Source organism: Ambystoma mexicanum, chromosome 2p, assembly GCF_040938575.1.
Source record: "Ambystoma mexicanum isolate Mex_15411 chromosome 2p, UKY_AmexF1_1, whole genome shotgun sequence".
Classification (NCBI taxonomy): Eukaryota; Metazoa; Chordata; class Amphibia; order Caudata; family Ambystomatidae; genus Ambystoma; species Ambystoma mexicanum.
This window is the reverse complement of record NC_090923.1, coordinates 56406293-56431281: the sequence shown is the minus strand read 5'-3', so window position 1 is coordinate 56431281 and position 24989 is coordinate 56406293. Positions and strand designations below refer to the sequence as shown.

At 43.2% G+C, this 24989-nt stretch overlaps 1 protein-coding gene across 1 annotated transcript in view; it reads right to left on the bottom strand.

The window, feature by feature from the left end:
• CPNE9 (copine family member 9) overlaps nucleotides 1-24989 on the bottom strand; it is a 1803250-nt gene that overhangs the window by 790025 nt on the left and 988236 nt on the right. The window lies entirely within an intron of this gene.

Below are 24989 nucleotides of genomic sequence, written 5' to 3'. Positions count from 1 at the left end.
TCTCTTTCCAGTCTGCGCCGTTATGCCTGAGGGCCAATAGTGCGCATAACACATATAAAGTAATGTATCTCTCTCATTACTCCTCATAATCAAATATAATGTAATGTATCTCTCTCGTTACTCCTCATAATCAAATATAATGTAATGTATCTCTCTCATTACTCCTCATAATCAAACTTTGACATATTCTATACACTTAAACCAAACTCGGCTCACAAGTCACTCCTGATAATCCATCTACGACCTATTCAAAATGCCTGAATCAAACTCTGTCCACTCACTACTCCTCCTAATCAATATCTCACATATGCAGTACCCCTAAACCAACCTCAGCACCCTCATTACACCTCATAATTAATGTATGACCTATTCAAAATGCCTAAGCCGAACTCATCTCACTCAATCTATCCCATATTTAGTACACAATAACCAAACTCATCTCACTCATTACTCCTCATATTCAATCTATCCCGTATTTGGTACACAATAACCGAACTCAGCTCACTCATTACTCCATAATAACCAAACTCATCTCACTCATTACTCCACAATAACCAAACTCATCTCACTCATTACTCCTCATATTCAATCTATCCCGTATTTAGTACACAATAACCGAACTCAGCTCACTCATTACTCCATAATAACCAAACTCATCTCACTCATTACTCCACAATAACCAAACTCATCTCACTCATTACTCCCCATACTCAATCTATCCCATATTTAGTACACAATAACCAAACTCATCTCACTTATTACTCCTCATACTCAATCTATCCCATATTTAGTACACAATAACCGAACTCAGCTCACTCATTACTCCTCATATTCAATCTATCCCATATTTAGTACACAATAACCAAACTCATCTCACTCATTACTCCACAATAACCGAACTCATCTCACTCATTACTCCTCATATTCAATCTATCCCATATTTAGTACACAATAACCGAACTCAGCTCACTCATTACTCCACAATAACCAAACTCATCTCACTCATTACTCCTCATATTCAATCTATCCCATATTTAGTACACAATAACCAAACTCATCTCACTCATTACTCCTCATATTCAATCTATCCCATATTTAGTACACAATAACCGAACTCAGCTCACTCATTACTCCATAATAACCAAACTCATCTCACTCATTACTCCTCATATTCAATCTATCCCATATTTAGTACACAATAACCGAACTCAGCTCACTCATTACTCCACAATAACCGAACTCATCTCACTCATTACTCCTCATATTCAATCTATCCCATATTTAGTACACAATAACCGAACTCAGCTCACTCATTACTCCATAATAACCAAACTCATCTCACTCATTACTCCACAATAACCGAACTCATCTCACTCATTACTCCTCATATTCAATCTATCCCATATTTAGTACACAATAACCGAACTCAGCTCACTCATTACTCCACAATAACCAAACTCATCTCACTCATTACTCCTCATATTCGATCTATCCCGTATTTAGCACACAATAACCAAACTCATCTCACTCATTACTCCTCATATTCAATCTATCCCATATTTAGTACACAATAACCAAACTCATCTCACTCATTACTCCACAATAACCGAACTCATCTCACTCATTACTCCTCATATTCAATCTATCCCATATTTAGTACACAATAACCAAACTCATCTCACTCATTACTCCTCATACTCAATCTATCCCATATTTAGTACACAATAACCAAACTCATCTCACTCATTACTCCACAATAACCGAACTCATCTCACTCATTACTCCTCATATTCAATCTATCCCGTATTTAGTACACAATAACCAAACTCATCTCACTCATTACTCCACAATAACCAAACTCATCTCACTCATTACTCCTCATATTCAATCTATCCCATATTTAGTACACAATAACCAAACTCATCTCACTCATTACTCCTCATACTCAATCTATCCCATATTTAGTACACAATAACCAAACTCATCTCACTCATTACTCCTCATACTCAATCTATCCCATATTTAGTACACAATAACCGAACTCATCTCACTCATTACTCCTCATATTCAATCTATCCCATATTTAGTACACAATAACCTAACTCATCTCACTCATTACTCCACAATAACCAGACTCATCTCACTCATTACTCCTCATACTCAATCTATCCCATATTTAGTACACAATAACCAAACTCATCTCACTCATTACTCCTCATACTCAATCTATCCCATATTTAGTACACAATAACCAAACTCATCTCACTCATTACTCCTCATACTCAATCTATCCCATATTTAGTACACAATAACCGAACTCATCTCACTCATTACTCCTCATATTCAATCTATCCCATATTTAGTACACAATAACCAAACTTATCTCACTCATTACTCCATAATAACCAAACTCATCTCACTCATTACTCCTCATACTCAATCTATCCCATATTTAGTACACAATAACCAAACGCATCTCACTCATTACACCACAATAACCAGACTCATCTCACTCATTACTCCTCATACTCAATCTATCCCATATTTAGTACACAATAACCAAACTCATCTCACTTATTACTCCTCATACTCAATCTATCCCATATTTAGTACACAATAACCAAACTCAGCTCACTCATTACTCCTCATATTCAATCTATCCCATATTTAGTACACAATAACCAAACTCATCTCACTCATTACTCCTCATACTCAATCTATCCCATATTTAGTACACAATAACCAAACTCATCTCACTCATTACTCCACAATAACCAGACTCATCTCACTCATTACTCCTCATACTCAATCTATCCCATATTTAGTACACAATAACCGAACTCAGCTCACTCATTACTCCACAATAACCAGACTCATCTCACTCATTACTCCTCATACTCAATCTATCCCATATTTAGTACACAATAACCAAACTCATCTCACTTATTACTCCTCATACTCAATCTATCCCATATTTAGTACACAATAACCAAACTCAGCTCACTCATTACTCCTCATATTCAATCTATCCCATATTTAGTACACAATAACCAAACTCATCTCACTCATTACTCCTCATACTCAATCTATCCCATATTTAGTACACAATAACCAAACTCATCTCACTCATTACTCCACAATAACCAGACTCATCTCACTCATTACTCCTCATACTCAATCTATCCCATATTTAGTACACAATAACCAAACTCATCTCACTCATTACTCCACAATAACCAGACTCATCTCACTCATTACTCCTCATACTCAATCTATCCCATATTTAGTACACAATAACCGAACTCATCTTACTCATTACTCCTCATAGTCAATCTATCCCGTATTTAGTACACAATAACCAAACTCATCTCACTCATTACTCCTCATACTCGATCTATCCCATATTTAGTACACAATAACCGAACTCATCTTACTCATTACTCCTCATAGTCAATCTATCCCGTATTTAGTACACAATAACCGAACTCATCTCACTCATTACTCCACAAAAACCGAACTCATCTCACTCATTACTCCTAATATTCAATCTATCCCATATTTAGTACCCATGAACCGCACACAATGTACCCATTATCGTGCATTATTAATACTGACAGCACTTTGAGCAAATGGAATGGCTAATTAGTATATATCACGAGTTCTTTAATTCACGAAAAGTGAGAGAATGAAGCAAAGTATTAAAGATGGGTAACTGAATACAGTGGCCGTGTACACACACTCACTCACTCACTCACTCACTCACTCACTCACTCACTCACTCGCTCACTCACTCATCCTCATTGTGGGCATTAAACTCCCTGCAGTCATCCCTCAAAGGGAACACACTCAGATGGTTAACGGAAATTTAATTATGCTTATTTTACTTGCTCGGTCCGTGTGCCTTTGACTCCCTTGGAGGGTGGTACATGCCGGGAGGGCAACTCAGGGGCAATGCCTTTGTCTTGGAAGCGAGACAACGCAGAGCAGCACAGGTTCGAATCCGTGTCCTCCACTTAGAGACTGGTCTCCGCTATCAAGGGCGTTATACAATATTAATTAGACAGGATCATGTGCCAGCTTGTAGATATGTACCTGCCCCTCTCCTCCCCTCTGCTTAGCGACGGAAACACACGTTTGCGGAGCCATGTGAGAAATGTCTTGAAACTGCATGTGACTGAAAGGAGCACGTGAGCTGGCAAAATAAAGGTACTCTGATTGGCATCCTCATCTAATAGCGGTCCGCCGGTGCCCACGGCTGTTGATCTGCACGCTGGGTAGCACAGCAGGGTGACACACCTTCTTCATGTGTGTGCACACCTGACCCAGCTCTTCAGAGACCACCTCCGTCTACACTGGCTTTCCTAACTCTTCTCTCTGAGGCATTCAACATGTTTCACTTCATCTCTGGATTTGTAAGTCATCTGCAGGGCTTTTAATTCTGTCCATTATCACATGCAAAAAAGAAGCTGCTGTCAGGGCATGATGTGGTCAACGAGTGATCATACATCGGTTTACAAATATTAACCATGGAGGCACACAGGACGATTGATCGGTTTAACATGGTAAGTGTAACGTTGGATGATATGCGTAATATGTCAGGACACGTGAAGACCGACGTTTCTGCACAGCCACATCCAGGTGTGTTTTCACTGAGTTCCAAAGGACTGCTATCATCGGAGATTCCAACAGCCAGAGGAGTCAACCAGGGCTGTCCACTTGCCCTGTCGCTTTTGTTGGCTTACTTAGGCGAGATCAGATCTTTCCCACAGCAATTGGTTCATCAAAAGTCCCAAGGATCTTATATGCAGATGACCTAATCAAATTGGATCAAACACCAATAGGCCTGCAACGACAGCTAAACACATTCTCCCAAATACACAGCAGACAATGACCTCAAAATCAACAAACTTAAGACAAAGATTCTGGTCTAAGAAAAACAAAGTCAGAAACAAAGTAAATCGTCCTGGTCCATGGAAGGTGTGAAAGTCGAACAAGTGTGGGACTTTAAATAGTTGGAGGTCTTGATCGATTTGTCTAAAAAAACAAAACTCTATGCAACAACATCTGAAATGCAAAACCTCATTTCTCAAGCCAAAATCCTGGACAAAAAATACGCCGGTTCACATTACTTCTGACAATAAAGTTCTATCAGTCAAAAGTTATCCCTACCATCACATAGGGTGTAGAATCTATGCCCTTCCTCCCAAAAGTGCTTTGGTCCACACTAGAAAGCCTGTTCTTGCGATCCATCCTGAATCTCCCGAAATCAACGCCTATAGTGTTAATTAGGTGCAAATTGTCCTTAACGTCCCTTGAGGCAATCGTAGCACGAAATAGCATCATGCTATATCGTAAACTCATGGATCAAGAGGAGATAAGTCTAGGACAGTGTAAAATGCTGGCTTCTGGGGAAATGGCTGCAAAAGGAACTTGGTCGAGTGCGGCAGCTCAATTGATGAACTTCTACAGAATCCAACCAAAACAAAAAAACGTTTAGATGAGTCTGACTGGATTGCCACCTTGGATAAAGCTGCAAATTACAAACTGACTTTCCACTGGCCCCCAACGGTCCAAAAATTAAATGTCTTACAACCGTTCCTGTTGAAACATTTGAACAGAAAACTTCGATCAACCCTCCTGCGGGCAAGATTGAACCTATTGCCATCAAATGAGATTCGTAATATAAGAGGAATTTCATTGTCTAACGGCTGTTGCTTCTTGAACACAAATACGAGCCCTGAAACGTTGCGTCACCTGCTACTATCAAGCCCAGGAACCAAGCACTGTAGAACTCCATTTTTGATATTGCACCTGGCAAATGGATACTTAGCGGAAGAAGAGCTGTGGTGGGCCTGCTTAATAGGGGGCCTTAGACCATCATGGGCGATAGCCGCAGCAAAAATCCTGGACTTGATTTTCAGCAACATGGATGAGAATCCTTGCCTGGTATCAAATATTCCACTAAATTAATTGTCTCTGATGACAATGGCTGAACGCCTTCGGAATAAGTAATTAAGTAATCTCTTCTGGGCTCTTCTTCTTCAGTTTTTCTTCAGCTCCAATTTGACTTTTTCTTTTTTAATTCCTCTTGTTTTACGACTCTACTCTTTGTCACTTGTAAAAATCACTTCGGGGGTTCAATGTCGTAAATAAAAAAATAAGAAAACATTTTTTTCACTTCACTGTGCGTAGGCCCTGCACATTTATTTGTGACTTTCTGTAATGTGACCTGGGTTGTACACATGGGACATGTGTGCAGTCTAGAGCTCCCACCCATGTGGAATACTAGGCTGGGTATGCGTATCTTTAGGTTCCGAAGGATACCTCCATGGGTATGAATACTCTGGTATTTGCTTAAATGGTCAATATCAAAAATGGCTTTTTATCAACCAATTGCTAAGGTAAAATAATCGCTCAACATAAAAGACACATAAGCAAAATAGTCTGCTTGGCTAATTGTTTCACACTTCTATTGAGTGCAATAAATCCCACTGTTAGCAACATTCAGGAAACATGGCATACATCTTGACTGTAGCAATTATATTACATCTGCTGTCATCTATAAGTGCCGAAATAAAGGCAAAGGACCACTTCCACAGACATGTTAACCACTAGTTCATTGAATTCCTTTTAACTTTGGCTATTTGGTGTTGCTGTAAGTGTTGCCTATAAGCTGAAACTATTGGCATGGGAGGAAAGATAGGAGTGAATTGGCACGCGCGGAGGGACACACAGCCTGTGGATTCTGCTTGGCTTTCTACCCACCATCCGACGCTCTATGGTCATGCTAGTGCCTAGGGCCATTCCCACACACTGTGATCTTTTTCTGCTAGCTCTGTGTTTTTAAGTGAATGCCAAGCTTAATCAGTATTTTAAACAGTATGGATTACAACTAAATTCTGGTGTAATCACATAACTTAAACAAGTGTGCCTTCATCCACATCTATAAGCAATAAGTGTGTCATTGCATCTGTTCCTTGCACTGAATTCTTGTAAAGCTAAGCAATAGCAATGCAACCTATTTTGCCAGCCATTGCCATAAAATGCCCAGATGCGATCAAATGTGCACTAGCACCTTGAAGCTAGACAGAATTACCAATACAGATCTCAGACAAAATAACTGGACAGATAATATGGCAAACTACCACTTTATTCTCAATGTCATAAAGCAGGGGAAACTGGCAGACATCGACCTGATGAGTGCACGCTCACAAACACACTTGGATATACAGAGGTTATATACCCCAATATGCATCATCTATGACGTCATTCTATGTGGCAAACTGCAAAACCTATTGATGTGGTGGATTGGTTAAGGGAACGTGTGTACCTATGGAATATATAGGTGCTAGTACTTCATTGGTTGCCCCTTATCTGAAAGGCACACCTCAAACTGCCTCTAAATACGTATAATACTGATTATAGCAGCAGATTGGTCTATGCAACTTTGTATAGCATGTTGCCCCGTAGACCCTTTGGTTGGCATTCTCCCCCAACCTTGGACTTCAGCTCGTTAGCGGTACGTAAGGAAACTGAAACCCAGTTGCTTGAGTCACATCAGATTACGCTCCACTTTCCTGATTAATCCATCATCTCTCATCAGTCCGACCATAAACCGAAGTTTCCCGTCTGTAGCCTGCTCTCTGTTCTGGGACATTTGAGGGAGTGGAAGCACATCACTATCTTCATCCAAAGCTTAATGAATAGCCCTGTTTTTTCGACTTCTGAATCATGTGTGAGAAGACTGCAAATTTGTCCATTTCAACCTCCTATTTACTGATTTTTTATTTACTTATATTCAGTGTTCTTGCTTCTTTTGGGATCTAGAGACTTGCTCACTCCATTTTGTACAGACCCTACCCACTGTTAATTGTCCAATACTTGGCTCTTGTAAACGTTTCCTTTTTTAATTTAAGAGAAATATGTCTTACATACATAGCTTATCCGTCTGCCTACTCTTGTGCCTTGCAATTATTCCTTAAAATAGCACCCTTGATCTCTGGCCAACACAGACTCCTCTTTAGTTTGCACACAAAGAGTTTGCTCCAACATCTCCTGACTCTGGACCCGTGGTCTGTCTCTGAGGTAGCTGGATTGATTCTTAACATGAGCTGACGTCCATCTTTGTATCATGGCCGCTCTAGCCACGTTATATTTTCCTCGATAGCAAGCTTCTATATGTCTCATCTGCCTTGCCCTGCCGCATATTTACACTTACTGGTCAGCAAGTTACTTTATCTTCTTTGTATATATGGTTACTTTATCATTTCCTACTTGTTTCTCTTGCCACTTCAGTTACATCATCACTCTCAAGTATTTTCATATCATTTCAGTATGTCCTCGGTTATCTTCTTCATGACATCCCGCTGTCATCGTCAGATTTCGACGCTCCATGATGTCCACTGGTGCGTGCTGACATGCTTCCACCCTTTCAGTGCGAGGGTACATTGGGTATGGTTGCCTGAGTGCATATTGTCTCTCATTCACTTGATGCGGTATAGGGGTAACGCATGGGGTCCTACATATAGCTCCTCTCCTACTGTTCCAACATGATGGCGGTGAGGGTGCGGGTGCCAGGGAAAACGCACCCACCTCCTACTCTACACAGCAGTAATTTATTGGGTATTTATTAAGCGCCTATACAGCAAAAAGTGTTTCAAGGCGCATCAAGACAAAGTGGGGGACGGAATGAAAACCAAAAACAGTCCGACTTGCTCTTGTGTCATACAGATTGTGCAAGTACCAGCTGTAGAGATCTGATGGCCGGGCAGAACTATTATATGAATGCCTGGAACATGCCTATCCGCTGCCTACACAAATGCCAACTGGTGGCTTTGCCAATGCTCGTTTCTCCTCCTCTCTGGTTTTAAAGCTGTGAACCTGTGACTGTGCCTTATCGCAATCTGGGCACCATTGCCCCCAGGCGGCCTTCATTCCCATGTTACTTGGCATTGCTCATCATTGGGTGGCGCCTACTTATTGCTCCTAACATGGGGTACCCTCACCCCATTCTGATTGCTTCGAACTCTGCCTGCCCCTCACTTCCAAACAGGCCGGGGGGGGGGGATTTCTATGGAAGATTAAGAAATCCTTAAAAAAGTGACCAATGGAATAATGCATTTCCGTCTGACCCTAATCCTTCCACTAGGTACAGAAGACTGCAACCTGAGCTCCCTCAAATGTTTTCAATTACATTTCTCATTAGCCCTACACAGCAGATCCAATGGTGAAGGATCACAAGAATCGTAGTCAAAACCACCTGGAGAGCCACAGGTTGCAGACCCCCTCTCTAGGAAGGGGGTCCCCCTAAATGGAATTGAATTGCACAGTATCACCAACATGCCAGGGGGTGTCTTTCATCACTGCAGACTGCAGACGGAGACCTGTGCAGGCTCCAACCTAAATCCCGTTGAAGTACTTAAACCCTAGAGAGAATTGCTGAGATTTTAAAACTAATATAAGGTAATGCAATTTGTCATTTGTATAGCACCTTCTTCCATTGGTATGACCTCAAAGCGCTGTAGGTGAACGCCTTCGGGGGACCGAAGTCCAAGGTACAGGAAATTCATCACAGAGGACTTTAGAATGCATGTGTGTATTTTAGCCAATACGAAGGTATGTAGGGGTGGGCAAGTCCCTGTTAGCCACCAATATCGAGTTGGCATGTGTATGGGTGCAGAGAGGTAGTCTGGAGAGCATGCGACTGCTAGTTACAGTTATTAGAGAAATCAGTCAGTTTCCAGGGGCCCACAGTTTTAGAAGATATATAAAGAGGGGTCTAGGAGACATATTAATGTGCACAGATTCACAGATGTATTTTGATGTGGATGCGCTGAGATTAAAGAACCTTTGGTTTTAAGATCGGCCACTCAACCAGTGGGCCAAATCCTCTCATTAATGCCTCCCTCTGCTTCCGATCCTGGGACTCCGTTATATAGATAGGAACCAGGCCGTGGCCACTCGTTAAATACATCAAATGCATTTAATAGTTAAAGAGATCTGTAGCCTGGAACCTGGAATTGAGTACTCAATACACAGTGCCCCTAAAGTGATGCGCTCCAATGCCCTCGGGCAAGCCTAAGTGTATGACGTCCCCCATCACAGCTTCCCACAGAGGTTTGCATCTGGGCCTGTGAGTTGTCTAAACATACGTGTTGGCACTTTATATGGTATTTATAGCGAGCGCCATCAGTCCTGCGATTTACGTTCATAGGATAGAGGCTGCGCCGTTGGGCAGAAAGCTCCTGCAACCCAGTCAGGGTTCTATGGAAGTATATCCCCCATACTGGGCTGAGAACCCCTCTATCAGGGTTGATACGTACCCCAGGACAAATACATGTGGCTCAGGAGTCCCATAACGGGAGTTGCGCCCTCGCTTTATACCAACAAAGAGAGCGTTCCGCTGAGTTGGCCTAATATAGATAATTAGTACCCGGCGAGGGACAATACGATGTTAACATGCAATGCCATTGGCCCTCACCGGATAGTTACCAGCCTGACAATGCCTTAACTGCACTTCTTCCCGTCTCTTGATGTTCGCATCTGACCACCATGGAAAGGGAGAAGGGACTACACTTCACCCCATTCCCTGAGGCCATTTTCTGTGTTTACATTTTTTTTTTAAATTACTTTTTAATGGCCACCAAGAAAAGGGAGAAGGTCCCTTATCCCTATCCCATGGCGGCCATCTTTTTCATTTACTTGTTTCTTCTTTTTTAAATGACCACCATGGAAAAGGAGCAGGGACTACGTAGTCCCTTCTCCCCATTGCATGGCGGACATATATATATATACATATATATTTGCTTCCAGTTGTGAAACGCTGCTGGCGTTCCACACCTTCTGAAAAGATTCTATGGGCCGGGGTACTTATAGTAATAAGCTACGGCTTACATCATGACCTTTGATCTTTGATACAGACTCTTTGCCTGAAAAGAGAACTTCCTTAGCTATGTTGTCACTGTGGAGCCAAGGATGCTGTCTACCCTCCCGCATTCTTACTGGGCAGGTAAGGATATTGTGGGCATTGTATGCCTGAGTGTTGCCTTTGCCACAATTGGAGGGCAAGGGATTTATACTGTCCCCCTCACCTTCATGAATATGGGACAAGTCAAGTTGTCTTCCAATTAACTTTTCTGAGATGCGAGAGCAGTATTCTCATGTGCCTCCATCCTTGCAGGGTGGGATAGCCAGTACACTGTAGAATGAGGAATGTCCTTGACTTCCTGAATGTTCCTGGAACTGTGAGGACCCACCGAGATCCTGGGGCATGAATGCGGTCAGCCCAGAAACATGCGCTGGCAGGAGGAGGAGAAGAAAAGTGGACCCTGCGATTTCCTGGTTGTGATATCAGGGCCAGACTGTCTAATATCTTCGATGGTGCTAAACGTTGGGCAGATGCTTGGATAATATGGATTGGAGCAAACGGGTTTTGCCATAATCTTTACTATCTGAACACAGTTGTACAAGAGAAAAAATACATCTGACTTTCTTGATCAATGCTTGCCGCGAAACATAAAAAAGAAATGTGTTTACTACGTTTCTTTTCATACTACACAGGAAATATATTAAGTGAAAGAGTCTTCTCCGGTTTGATCCTGGGGAACAACCTTTTAGTCCACGCGGGGGAGGGCCAAACACATTGCTCCGTCTCATGTTATCTAAGCAGCAACATTGATGCTAAATTCATTTGTCACATTTTTTGGCACAAGGGCAAAGTTTTGATAAACTGACACCAGTCGCACGAATGATATATTTCAAGCCAATACGGAGAGAATACATGTGGCTGTCGGTCATTTGGGTCATGCCAGATCGAGTATTTGTGGGTGGGGAGTTGTTACTCCCATGGGTGGTGAATTGTTGCTCCCATGGGTGGCGAGTGGAGATATTACTCCCATGGGTGGTGAGTTGTTACTCCCATGGGTGGTGAATTGTTACTCCCATGGGTGTCGAGTTGAGATGTTACTCCCATGGGTGGCGAGTTGTTACTCCCATGGGTGCTGACTTGTTACTTCTATGGGTGGTGAATTGTTACTCCTATGGGTGGTGAATTGTTACTACCATGGGTGGTGAGTTGTTACTCCCATGGGTGGTTAATTGTTACTCCCATGGGTGGTGAGTTGTTACTCCCATGGGTGGTGAATTGTTACTCCCATGGGTGGCGAGTTGAGATGTTACTCCCATGGGTGGCGAGTTGTTACTCCCATGGGTGGTGAGTTGGTACTCCCATGGGTGGTGAGTTGTTACTCCCATGGGTGGTGAATTGTTACTCCCATGGGCGGCGAGTTGTTACTCCCATGGGTGGTGAGTTGTTACTCCCATGGGTGGTGAGTTGTTACTCACATGGGTGGTGAATTGTTACTCCCGTGGGTGACGAGTTGTTACTCCCATGGGTGGTGAGTTGTTACTCCCATGGGTGGCGAGTTGTTACTGCCATGGGTGGTGAATTGTTACTCCCATGGGTGGTGAGTTGTTACTCCCTTGGGAGGTGAATTGTTACTCCCATGGGTGGCGAGTTGTTACTCCCATGGGTGGTGAGTTGTTACTCCCATGGGTGGTGAATTGTTACTCCCATGGGTGACGAGTTGTTACTCCCATGGGTGGTGAGTTGGTACTTCCATGGGTGGCGAGTTGAGATGTTAATCCCATGCCGGCTTCTAAATGCCACCATCACAATGAGGGCTCATTGCCCATATGTGGGATCGCGAGGGAAGTCCGCTACTGGGGGTCTCACAGATCTTATAATACACCAACGGACCATGCTGCCAGGTCTACGTTGCTTTTTTTATTTTGTATTTTTGTTAATTATTAGAGTTGTGCATCCTACAACACATGTGTGTGGGTTCAGCAGCCAGCATTCCAGATTAAACATTGCCTTTGTGCTCATATAAGACACAGAGCACCGATTCTGGTCTAAGCAAACCCCTTTGCAAGAAAGGGCACTTTGAGAGAAAATAGTGTGTTTTTGCAACAAAAGGCACTATTTAAAAAAATACAGTGATATAATTGTGATAACATGGCTGCCTGGTTCTTTCTACAATTGTGTAATGTTTATTTCTCATGATCACTTCCGGTGTAGATTGTAGTCATAATAAGCATGTTACGATTGCCTTGCTGAGCAAACCACATGATCAAACCCTGGAATAACCACATGAATTATTTTTGGACATTCACCTCGAGGCCATGCCACTGGCAGCAGCGTGCAGAATAAATCCCAGCAAAAGAAAGTAACAGCTCCTAGAAGGATACCTTTAAAGATTGACAATCTGGTGTTTTTATTATGGTTATGGTATTTATTGAGCACAGACCTAGCTCCGAGAAGGAACAGAGCGCTTTTCAGAGGTGTACAACAGTACAGATGCATAACGGAGCGCTTTACAGAAGTATACAACAGTACAGATGCATAACGGAGCGCTTTACAGAGGTATACAACAGTACAGATGCATAATGGAGCGCTTTACAGAGGTATACAACAGTACAGTTGCATAACGGAGCGCTTTACAGAAGTATACAACAGTACAGATGCATAACGGAGCGCTTTACAGAGGTATACAACAGTACAGATGCATAACGGAGCGCTTTACAGAGGTATACAACAGTACAGATGCATAACGGAGCGCTTTACAGAGGTATACAACAGTACAGATGCATAACGGAGCGCTTTACAGAGGTATACAACAGTACAGATGCATAACGGAGCGCTTTACAGAGGTATACAACAGTACAGATGCATAACGGTGCGCTTTACAGAGGTATATCACAGTACAGATGCATAACGAAGCGCTTTACAGAGGTATACAACAGTACAGATGCATAACGGAGCACTTTTCACAGGTAAGAAGGTAAGAACAGATATACAGGGGTGGGATACAGAGGGGCACAGAGGAGGGGTACAGCTTTACCAGACGTCAGCGTAGTTGTAGCAGGTGAGGCCGTGGCTTTTGATGATTCTGATGAATAGATACAGGTAGATGTTGAATAGTAGCGGGGAGAAGGATGATCCTTGTGGTACTCCACAGGTGGAATCTCTCGGGCTGGATTTGAAGGGTTTCATCCATACAGTTTCCGTTCTGTTTGTTAGGAAAGATTTGATCCATAGTAGGGTGGTGTCTGTTATGCCAAATGCTTCTAATCTCGTTATGACGGTGTTGTGGTCGACTGTGTCAAATGCTGCCGATAGGTCTAGGAGTATCAAGGCAGTGCTGTTGTCCGAGTCTGCGTTGATTTTTAGATCGTCCCATATTGAGAGTAGAGCTGATTCTGTTCCTCTCAGTGGTCTGAAGCCAACTTGTGCCTGGTCTAGTAGGCTGTGCTCTTCTATAAACTTTTGGGTCATTTTGTATATCTACGTTTCGAGCAGCTTGGCTGTATACGGGATGTTGGAGATAGGTCTGTAGTTGCAGAGGTCCTCTATGTTTCCCACTGTATTTTTGAGTAGTGGCCTGATGTATGCAGTTTTGAAGGCTTGTGGCACTTTCCCAGTTGCAATGGAATGGTTGAGGAGGCTCCTGTGATATTCCATGGGTGTTTCCTTGTTTAAGAATTGATTTGTATATGTCTGGTGGGCATGGGTCTTCGGGGGACCCTAAGTTGTTGCTTTCATTCACCAGTTTGACAAATGTCTCCCCTGATCTTTCTGGAAAGCTTTGTAGTTTGTTTGGGTGCTCCTCCCGGGTGTAGGTTGGGGCTGTGGTCAGATCAGACGGTCTGCTTTGAATGGTTTGTTGGATGTTGGTGATTTTGTTCTTGAAGTGGTCTGCAATGTCGCTGCAGAGGTTTGCGGATGGAGTCAGTGTGTTGTTACATCCTGGAGGGTTTTTGATTTCATTTATTATTTTGAAGAGCTCTTTTTGGGTGTTTGGTGCTTCGAAGATTCGGTTGTCGTAGTGTTTCCTCTTTGCTTTTTGTATTTCCTTTTTGTAAACCCGGTTGGGTTGTAGGAATTTAAGTTTGTTCGCCGCGTCGTTTTTTTTTCTCCAATCAAGTTCTAGTCTTCGTTTTTTTCTTTTCATGGTGCAAAGTAGTGGGGTGAACCATTTTGCCATAGACCGTTTATTAGATGAAGCGAAGGGTTTTTCTTTGGCGATATTGTCTATAGTAGTTATAATCCAGGAATGCAACAGGGTTACCTTTTTGTCCAGGTCATCTTCTTCCATGAATGTTGGGTGTGGTTTGCTTAGCTCCAGGAGTTAATGCAGGTTGGAGTTTTTGATGGTTCTCCAATTTCTTCTCATGGTTTTCGTTATTTTGTCCGGTTGATTGTTTGTTAGCCTGGTCATTTTGATTACAAAGGGGATGATGAGGTGGTCGCTCCAGGGTATTTGAATTGGGGGTGCCGTGGTGAGGAGTAGTTTGTTAGTGAAGATTGCGTAAAGTGTATGCGCTGCCGAGTGGGTTGCTCCTTTGACTAGTTGTTGTGGGTTCATTGCTGCTAGTTGGCTTGTTAGCGATTTTTGTATGGTTTTGCTTTCTCCTTCAAACCAGATGTTGAAATCTCCTAGGACTATCAGGTGATTGTGTTGGATGGCTAGGGCGGTTATTGCTTCTGTGAAGGAGTCTACGAAGGTTGCATCATAGGTTTTAGATACACAGAATGAGACTGGGGTGTCTTTGAAGCCCATGGAGAACTGGAATGGCAGAAAAATTGTATTTCGGTGTGAATCAAATGGTACAGATGTGAAACAGGGTGGCGCACACACACACACACACACACACACACACACATACACTCACACGCACACTCACCTGAATACGAAACGTGTTTACAGTCCCTAGGGTGAGTGGTTGTTTGGGGCATAGAATTACATTAAATGGCTATACCTGAGTGTGCATCACGTAAACCACCTTGTCACTAAGAAGGAGAAAGCCTGGGGGAGACTTATTAATTTTTGGCACAATTTGGATGTACCGGTGTGTCTTTTAACAGTTCACAAGTCCGCCAAATCCCTAAGTATGGGGTTTGGTTGGACTCACACACACAGACATACACACACATACACACACACACAGGCACACCTAGACACACTCACATATACAGACATGCACACACAGGCACTCATGCATACACATATAAATACAAACACTCACACAGACACACATACATACACACAGACACAGACACACAGAGACACACACACATACAAAGACACTCACATACACACTTATATACCCACATACACATGCACCCACACACACACACACACATACATACAGCCACACATACAGACACACTCACATATGCACACACAGGCACACATGCATACACAGATACACACTCACTCACGCACACACTCACACGAATACAAAATGTGTTTTCAGTAACGGGTTACATTAAATGGCTACACCTCAGTGTGCATCACACACACCTCCTTGTCACTAAGAAGGAGTGAGCTCGGAGGAGACATTCATTTTTGACACAATTTGGATGCACCGATGTGTATTTCACAGGGGTCAAGTCCTAAAGTGGGCGGACTCATCAACAAACGCAAAGGGATGTGACGTCGCCAGAAATTAGCATATCAAGGTGATATATGCACATTTCATTAAATTGACTTTGAATAACCACCCAAATTGCAAAGGACAAATGGTATTTGCCTCTCATAAAATCAACACGAACACAAAACCAAGACAGGATATTTTCTTCTAATAGTGTTTTTGAGAACATTAAAAGGTGTGCATGTTTTAAACTCCAAGAACCAATATAAATGTTTTCCCTGGGACTTTCAGTACCGAAATGGGATATTTCACCTTTAGTTGTTTGTTATTTTTCATCAGGTTATATAGTGCGGTGGTGAAGTGTCCGGCCACAAACCTGACGACTGCGTTTTGATCTCTGAGGTCAGCTTTAATTCATAAATTTAAAGAGTGCATCCAACGTTTCTCTTCTAGCTGGGGGGGGGGGACTGAGTCCACCCTCTGAATAAAGTGGTTGGACTGCGTCCCCCCGCATGTACCCTGCGCTGAATCCTAAGTATGGGGCTTGGTTGGACTTGCAAGTCTTTCACCCAAGCTTAGTGATGTCTACTTTGGACCGAGTTAGGGTGACGGATCTCCCCAGGGGGCTAGTGGGAGACTTTAGTGGGCGATGCTTTAGTGCTGTGGCCTAACACCTTCTGTTGCGCGTTCAGTGTTTCTATTGAGCACACAGTTTTCTGATGAGCTTATTAATCATTGGCTGTTTGTGATTTGCGAAATGGTCAATCCGGTGGCCCGCCATCTAAAGTATCGGCATATCATATTTTCTCGCGTATTGCCTGTAAATCCATTTGCTTTTTCTCCAATTCCTTTCAAAGAAGGTGCAATAAAATGCCCTGTGTTGTCCATCATTTTCATGGGGTTTGAATATGACAAAGCACCCCGGGAGACTAAGAGAGGAGAGTGTAAGGGGCTGGCTCACTTCACTCGCGATGACTCCGGGCAGGTGCTAATGTCCACCCTGTTTGAAAATTCTGCGTCCAGCTGTAGTTTGAGCCTGTTCGATCTTTTTCAGCATAAATTAAATGTTTAAATTACTTTCGCTAGAAGCAGGGAACCTAAGGCAGGGATTTGGCACTGCGCCTCGCCGTGCGGTTTATCTGTAGGTGCCGGTGATGGGGTGTCACTGTGGCGAGCGCCTGGTGACTTTGAGGCCTCTATCTGAGCTTCTTTGGCTCTTGATGAATGAGCTGTCACCCAGGAGCCTCCTCGCCGTGGCACGTGACAGGTGGGTTACACCGCTACGGCGCCGCGCGCTGGCAGGCTCCTGCATCCTTGGCCTACTTTCACATCCTTCCGCTTTCTGGCTGCCTTCCGTTTAGAGTTCTCTGTCAGTTTATCAATATTGTATGAATGCAGCAACAGCAGGTTTTTCATTAGCTCGTAGAGCCCTATACCAGCTTCCAAGGGCGCTTCAGGGCGCTAGCCTGCCTCACTTTGGATGAATGAATGTCAAACGTCGGATGTGGAAAAGGATCAAGTCCTTTTGTACAGATTTTTGTATTTGTATTCATATTTATTTGTAAAGCGCAGCCGAGCCCTGAGGCAACTGGGCACTGGTTTCACAAGTTACAACAGGTATGAATATACAGGCATTACATATGGTAATAGAAGGGTGAACAAATTATAAGACAGTTATTTATAAATAATACATATATACAGGAGATAACTGATACAGAAGGAGAGAAGTAATACATTTACAACAGACATAAAGCCCTATAGTAGAAGGAACCGTCTAGGGATTCATTGTGAGGTTCACTTTATAAAGCAGACGGGTTAAGGTCCTGCTCAAAGAGCTGATTTTTAACCTTCATACGGAAACGGGAGAAGGACGGTTCCTCTCTTATTGAGATAGGGAGTGCGTTCCATTTCTTAGCAGCGAGGACCGGGAAACTGACACCGCCTGCACACTGTTGATGAAAACGAGGAATGGTAACGCAATGCGACTGTGCAGTTCGCGTTGGTCGGGTCAAGCTGTGACGTGAGAAAGTGTCAGTCAAGCATGGAGGTTATCGAGGCATTTGTGAGTGAGTGAGAGTGACTTCAGGTCTATTCTTTGCTTGATATTAAGCCATTTTATGGACTGTCTGGTTGCCGTAATATGCTGTTTCCTGTGGATATTACATGCCGCTCTCATGGCATTATTTTGCATGACTTGCATTTTGTTGATATTTTGTTGAGATGTGCCCAGGTAGAGCGCATTGCAATAATCGAGCTTCGATAATACTAATGCTCTCGCTAATGAGATATATTTAGATGTGGTCAGGCAGGGGCGGCAGGCTGTAATGAGCCTGCATGTATAGGCAGTGGAGGAGGCTAGGGCATTAGTTTGTCTCGTTCGTGTGAGGGCTGAGTCAATATGAATTCCTAGTGTTTTCACAACGTTGGCTACTTTAATAAAATTACCATCGATATTAAATGAGGTGAATAAGGTCCCTAGTTTATTCAGTTTAGATGTTGAGCCAAGGAGGAGAATTTCGGTCTTTTCGTCGTTAAAACATAGCCTGTGCTTTGCCATCCAGATTTGTATGGTAGTGTAGATTTCGTTGAGGGTCTTACTGTCTGCAATGTGGTCACCGGTGATAGGGATGACTATCTGGGTGTCATCCGCATAGTTGGTATAAGTGACGCCCAGATAGTCAAGTATATCAAAGAGAGGGTTGGTGAGCACATTGTAGAGAGTCGGGGAAACACGGGATCCTTGTGGAACCCCACAGGTCACTGGCCTCGGTGGGGCTGATGTTGAAGGTGCAAAGACCCTCATGGATCTAATGCTCAGGAATGATTCAATCCATGCATTGGCTTGGTCCGAGAAGTGTGCAGCAGATGACAGGTGTTTGCATAATATTTGATGGTTTACTAAGTCAAATGCCGCAGATAGGTCGAGTAGAAGGAGCAGGGCAGATTAACCTTTATCTTTTAAGGTTTTAATTTGAGTCTTCAGGTCTATGAGTGCCGTCTCCGTCCCATGTCTTGGTCTAAATCCTGATTGTCTGAGTCCTAAGAGGTTATTGACTTCCAGGTAATTCTGTATCTGAAGGTAGTAAAACGGGGACTGCAGTAATGGCTCTATAGTTTGTAAGAGGATTCAATTCAGCACTACAGCCAAGTTAACGCCTAGTCTAGAATACTGAATGAAAACCCTTATTGATATATCTTTCGGTCCAGTTCATGCGTTCTGGATGACTACCCTTGTATAACACCCCTCTCTTGGAATCCCCCTGACCCCACTGAGCCAAGAAGTAGTTCTGTTTTGCAAGTTTAAAAGGTTTATTTGATAAATTAAAATATATATATCACACTTTATAATAAATTAATAATTGAATATCACACTTAATCTGATATGGTAAATATTAACAACGGAGAATCTGGCACTAGCACACTTCTTTATAATGACTAATGAGTTGACCTGAAATGGATAAGGTAGCACACTGGTAAATAGGAACAAAAGTATAATGTGGTAGAGGATGCTTTATGTAGCTCAGGTGGATGCAATATTCAATGAATGCAGTACAGAAAATACGCAATATGATTCAACCAGACAATGTAATCACTTTTCTCGGGCTATTCCCTCCCCCCCTCTTTATGCAAGGCAAGGAAATGGAAGGAAACACACAGTTCTCAGAAATGCAATCAAATGTGATTCAGTTCAATCCAGCAAGCTTAGACAACAGAAAACAGATAGGAGTTTTGAAAACACAGATAGGAGTTTGAAAACACAGGCAATGCTTGGATATGTGCTGGCAATGAATGAGAAATATGCTAAATTTGCTTTTAATTCCCTTATAGAGGTTCAGGGTGAGTGGTATCTAGTTAATATTAGTCCAGGCTCACACTAGCAATGATGCAGGGATAGTTAGCAGGTTAAACGAATTTCTGGCCAATGAAACAGCAGCAGTTTTTACATGTGAAGAAATTGCAAATCGCGGTAAAATTCGCGGATGCGCCGAGCGCTATAACAAAGGAACCGCAAGGACTATCTCTACCGTTTTGGGGTCCTAGAAAAGCCTGGGATCTCAGCTTCCAAATGAAAGTTATTGCAAGTCTCTAGCCCAAACGGTTGCGGAGATATGAGTAATTTAGTAAAGGTCGTTTTTGGTTTTGTAAATTTTAAACGCACACTTTTTCAAAATGACAAGTGACAAATTTTTTGCAGCTAGAATGACAGGTGACAGCTAGGAGGCAGTTCTACTTAGGTTAAATAGATTGAATTAGATGAATTTAAACTAAGAGATGTGTTCTGAGTTTTGCTAAGTACTCACAAGAGATTTTGAACAGGAAAGCGACTTGGTCACGGACTTCAGTCTGGTCAGGTCTTTCCGGGTTCTGCTCACAGCGCCTGGCCTCTGGAACTGCTCACAGGGGTCTGGTCTCTGCTAGGCACCGGTTCTTTGGGTCTCTCTGCTCTGGATAGATTGAAGTCTCTAGTTTGGCTTTCTGGAGTTTGATGGAGGTAAGTATGGATTTTTCCGGCAGAGCTTTCAGCGGCAGATGAAAAATGAATCCCCTATCTGTCCTGTCTGTCTGCTTTTATGTGTTTAGAATGTGGGTGTGTTCTAGCATCACTGACCCTACCTCTCTCTCAGCTTCTAATTGGTCAAACTTCCATTTCTTACTTGATTGGGGGAATGAAATGAAGTGTCATCAGGATGAGGTCTGTTTATGATACAGAGAACCCACCCCTGTCAACTTTACACACAATCTATATCTGACCTAAAAACATATTTGCACAGGTACACATTTGTTTAAAATTACATATACATGGTGTGGCTGAATTTAGCCATGTCTATGTCCAAATCTGCTCATTCTCGGAGCTTGCATTCAAAGAGTGTACATAATTGACTTTTTAACTGCTTTTTCAATTTCCGACATGGACCCAACTTTACATACATGTGTGCAGGGGGTAGGGACATTAACTGATGAAGTTTCAGATGTTTAACATGCACACATTTAGAGTAATATCCACTTTTCCGCTAAAACCCCCCTGAACATACCACCGGTTCCTACCACGTCTTAAACTGTGGGCAGAAAAATCACAAGAATTATGGTATCATTTATAAAATTTTCACATGTCCGCTCTATGAATTATCCCCCTTTTTATAAAACCATATCCTTGCTGCAGGGGTGTGTCTTTTCAGGTCACATGGTACAGAAACCAGTCTTTCCAGTTTCTGCCAAGCCAGCTTGCTTCTCACAGGCAGTGCTCCTCCCAGCTTCTCCAGGAGGAAGCCACTTTTTACGACGTCTGTAATAAAAAACCTTTGCCTGAGTGGAGAGGGCTTTGTTCACTCTCTGGCAGAGCACAGGAAATTCAATTATCAGATAGATGGCATATCCTTAGCCTGGGCAGCAAAAGGAAGGTTGGCCTGGGAACACAGTGGTGACTCAAGTTTCACTGCTGATGGGTAGTTGCTAGGCAAAATCAAGTTCCTTAAGCCAGACCTTCAGCTAACTTTTTGTTGCTTTTAAAATAACTTGTAATTTTACACATGCAGCTAGAATGCTGATTCTAAGTGCAAAACTATGACATTTCAACAGTTACAAAGGCATGTGACACCAAACATAGGTCACTCATTTAATTTAACATTTTCGATTTTGGTGGTTTTAAATCCAGTTGTAGTTAGGCTTAAGCTGCTGACTCCATAGCATTTTTGTTATAAGCATTGTTTTTGGGCTCTTCATTTCCCAGATTTTGTAGGCACACAAAACTCCATTCTGCCAAATGTCTGCTGGTGTTCAGTGAATATTTTGCACATGTTGCAAGGTTTGAAATAGGCATTTTGCTTGCCTTCAGAAAAACACACAGAGTGGTTTTAAAACGCCGGCTTTTGGATAGTGGTGAGTACTGGTACTGCACCCATTTTTGGGATTTAAGAAATGAATTCCCCACAATTCTAGGTTGCATTTGGCAATCAGCATTGCCATTCCCAATGGTTTCAGACTACTGTGCGGGTAGTCCAATGGTGGTTTTAAAGCGCTTTGAAGCTAACCGGCGCTACTGTTTTTCCTTTGGCAACCCATTTCCCTCATGGCAACCCGGCCTTTCATTCTCGCACTGGTGGGTGGCAAGTGAGGCAACCATTTTGGTGGGCGCACAAACTGCGCAGCTTTCCTGTATTTCAGCGCACATGTGGGTTTTCCGCCATCTTGAATTTCCTAAGCCCACAGCACCAAATGTTGTAGCAGGGTAGCTTAAACGTGGGTCAGGACACCCAACAAGTCCCCCCCACGCGACTGCACTTTGAATTTGAGTCGATGGGGAGTCGCGTGCACAAGGGTTTTGACCCATGCACCGGTCTGTCCGCATAATCTTCTTCCTCTTCTGTAGATGACACAGTTCAGCGTTTTCTTCTCCATCCGGTACTGATCGATCGGTTCTCCTCGCCGGTCCTGATGGGAAGATTGGGCGGTACCCCGGGCCCGTTGCGTCTCTGCTCCCGGTCTCCGGATCGTTCTTCTTGGTCATCCTTCATGGTTTCATCTCTCCTAGGATGATAAAGCAAAAGCGGCAATATCTACTCATAGACGTTTTTCCACCACTGTTGAGGTAGTGGGGCAGCATATGCATTTTATCATAACGAAACATTACATTCTTATTTTGAGAAAAAAAAAACAGTATAACTAAGAGACAGTTTCATGCAAATCACAATATTTTAGAGACTAGATGTGGTATGTTTTATGGTTGGAACTGAATTAGTCTGAGACAGTGCCTGCTAGGATTCCAGAGGATTCCTCCAGTTGTTGCAGAGTGTGCCTGGGATGGCAACATTTCAACTGGTTTATGTGGACCCACTTGTCTTCCCCCTCTGCCGAACCGCCTTTGGGGATGCGGATCTTGTAGGCCACAGGGGAGATCTTATCGACGATCTCAAAGGGTCCCTTCCATGTAGGCAAAAATTTGCGCTGCTTGGCCTGGTTCCTTTGGAAGTTGTATAGATAGACCCGGTCTCCCACCTGATATTCCTTCCTGGAAGTTTTCAGGTCATAATGGGTCTTCATGCTATCAGCCGATCTTTCTAGATTCCGCTGAGCATAAGCAAAAGCATGTTGAAGGTGTTTCCTTAAATTCTCTACATACTCATGAGTAGTGGAGGCATTTATCAGTGTCTGCTCTTGGGTCCTGTAGAGCAAATGCTGCGGAAGCACCATCTTGCGCCCAGTCATCAACTCAAATGGTGACATTTTGGTTGCAGACGAAGGGGTAGATCTGATAGCCATTAGGACCAGAGGTAATCGGATATCCCAACTTGGCCCAGAATCTGCCACAAACTTCTTTAATATGCTCACAATTGTCCGGTTATATCTCTCTACTGCCCCAGAAGAAGCTGGTCTATAAGCAATATGCAGCTTTCTCTTGACCCCCAGTATCTCCCACATCTTTGTCATTACTTCACTGGTGAAGTGGCTACCTCTGTCTGACTCAATCCTTTGAGGTAGACCAAAACGGGAAAAGATGTGGTTAATCATCAAGGCAGCTGCAGTTTCTGCCTTGCAGTTTGGGGCTGGGAGACATTCCACCCACTTGGTAAACAAACATGTCACAGTCAACATGTACTTATTCCCCCTAGCCGAGCGAATCACAGGGCCTACAAAGTCGATCTGTAAATCTGACCATGGCAGTGTCATTCCCCTCTTTTGTAAAGGCGCCCGGTGCGTGAGGGATGATGGCTGAAATTGTGCACACACAAGACACCCCTTCAAGTATTGGTCGAGGTCCTGCCCCATGTGTGGCCAGTAGGCAACCTCTCTTAAGATTTCCAATGTTGTGTGAAACCCCCTGTGACCGGCCGTGGCCGCATCATGGGCGTGACTTAACATCAGGCTTCGGAATGAGGTAGGAACCACCCACTGATCGTGGCCAGCTTTGGATTTCCTTACCAGCAAACCGTCTTGGATTCTGAACATTTTTGGACATTTCATCAACACTCTTAGGTCCTCTTTCCCAGTGTAATCGGTATCCGTCAGGGGAAAGTTCTCAGGGTCCTCAAGGTGCTGGTAAAATTTACCAATTATTGGATCCCCCTTCTGAGCGGTAATCAAATCAGCATCAGGGGTCTCCTTACTCCATTGTGCAATTGAAAGGTCGTTGTTAGCATTTGTCTGGGACCTAGTGATAGCAGTGACCTGGATTTCCCCCAACAGGGACTCAATCTCAATTAGATCCCCTTGGATGGCCCCGGTTTTGGCCAGCTGATCAGCTAAGTCATTTCCAGTTTTGTCTGGTCCCTCTACTTTGGAATGACCCTTGATCTTCTTCCAATAGATGGTCATCCCATTCGAGGTGACCAGATCATCAATGTTTTGGATCAACTTCCCATGTTTCAAGGGTTTGTTGTTAGCACATAACATGCCTCTGGTTTTCCAATTAACCAGGTGCTCCACGAACCCGTTCCGTACATAATCCGAATCTGTGATTATGACCAGTTCGTGGAGTTGATGTTGGACAGCAGTGAGGATGGCCTGATGCACAGCCATCAATTCTGCCACCTGACTACTTCGGGGACCAATTTTGTATC